General features: G+C 38.5%; 1 non-coding gene across 1 annotated transcript; it reads left to right on the top strand.

Moving 5' to 3' along the window:
• The first annotated feature begins 799 nt into the window (after positions 1–799).
• On the top strand, positions 800–906 carry LOC116637902. The gene has a single exon (XR_004300552.1). It is a non-coding gene; the product is annotated as a U6 spliceosomal RNA (small nuclear RNA).
• Positions 907–1,343: the final 437 nt, after the last annotated feature.

Here is a 1,343-nt window from a genome sequence, read left to right on the forward strand (position 1 = left end):
CGCTCAATCCCAGGACCCTGAGATCATGACCTGAGCCGAAGTTAGAAACTGAACTGACTGAGCCACCCAGGCACCCCTAGATTTGTAAATTTAAAGTGATGTGATTCAATAAAGGTATTCATGTTAAAATCATTAAACAGAGAATAAACTGGTGGTGGCCAGAGGGAAGGTGGGTGGGGAAATGGGTGAAATAGATAAAGGTAATTAAGAGGTATAAAATTCCAGTTATGATACAAATTAATCATGGAAATGAAAAGTACAGCACAGGGAATATAGTCAATAATACTGTAATAATGTTGTATGGTGATAGATGGTGACTACACTTACATGATGAGCACTGAGTAATGCACAAAATTGTCAAATCACTATGTTGTATACCTGAAACTAATATAATACTGTATATCAATTATACTTTAATAATAAAAATAAAGTAAAATAAAAATTTGTAATCTAAAGAAAAAAGAATTCCAACTGATAAAAAATATCCTATGTGCCTGCTCCACACCCATTTATCATTAAGCAAATACTTCCTGGGGACAGTCCCTACATCCCTATGTAGAATTTATATCAGATCTTGCATTCAGAGGAAAGGCCTGTCAGCACACTCACACAAAAGCAGATAAAATCTAAGCCACTTACTTATAAAAATTGACCTAGTTCTTCATTTGTAAAAGAAATGTATAACACAGGATCACCAGACATGAAGGAAAACCAACATCATGTGAATCAAATAGACAGACCTGACCTGAAAGAAAACAAGATCAGAATAAAATTTTCATCTTAAGAGAAAGAGGGTGGTGTGCTTGCTTTGGCAGCACATATACTAAAATTGGAACAATACAGAGAAGATTAGCATGGCCCCTGTGCAAGGATGACACGCAAATTCGTGAAGCATTCCATATTTTTTCCAAAGAAGACATCCAAATGGCCAACAGACACATGAAAAGTGCTCAACATCGCTCGGCATCAGGGAAATCCAAATCAAAACCTCAATGACATATCACCTCACACCAGTCAGAATGGCTAAAATTAACAAGTCAGGAAACGACAGATGTTGGCAGGGATGCAGAGAAAGGGGAACCCTCCTACACTGTTGGTGGGAAGGCAAGATGGTGCAGCCACGCTGGAAAACAGTATGGAGGTTCCTCAAAAAGTTGAAAATAGAGCTACCGTACGATCCAGCAATTGCACTACTGGGTATTTACCCCAAAGATACAAATGTAGGGATCCGAAGGGGTACATGCACCCTGATGTTTATAGCAGCAATGTCCACAATAGCCAAACTGTGGAAAGAGCCAAGATGTCCATCGACAGATGAACGGATAAAGAAGATGTGGTATATA

This window comes from Phoca vitulina, unplaced genomic scaffold (genome assembly GCF_004348235.1).
Source record: "Phoca vitulina isolate PV1807 unplaced genomic scaffold, GSC_HSeal_1.0 scaffold1, whole genome shotgun sequence".
NCBI lineage: Eukaryota > Metazoa > Chordata > Mammalia > Carnivora > Phocidae > Phoca > Phoca vitulina.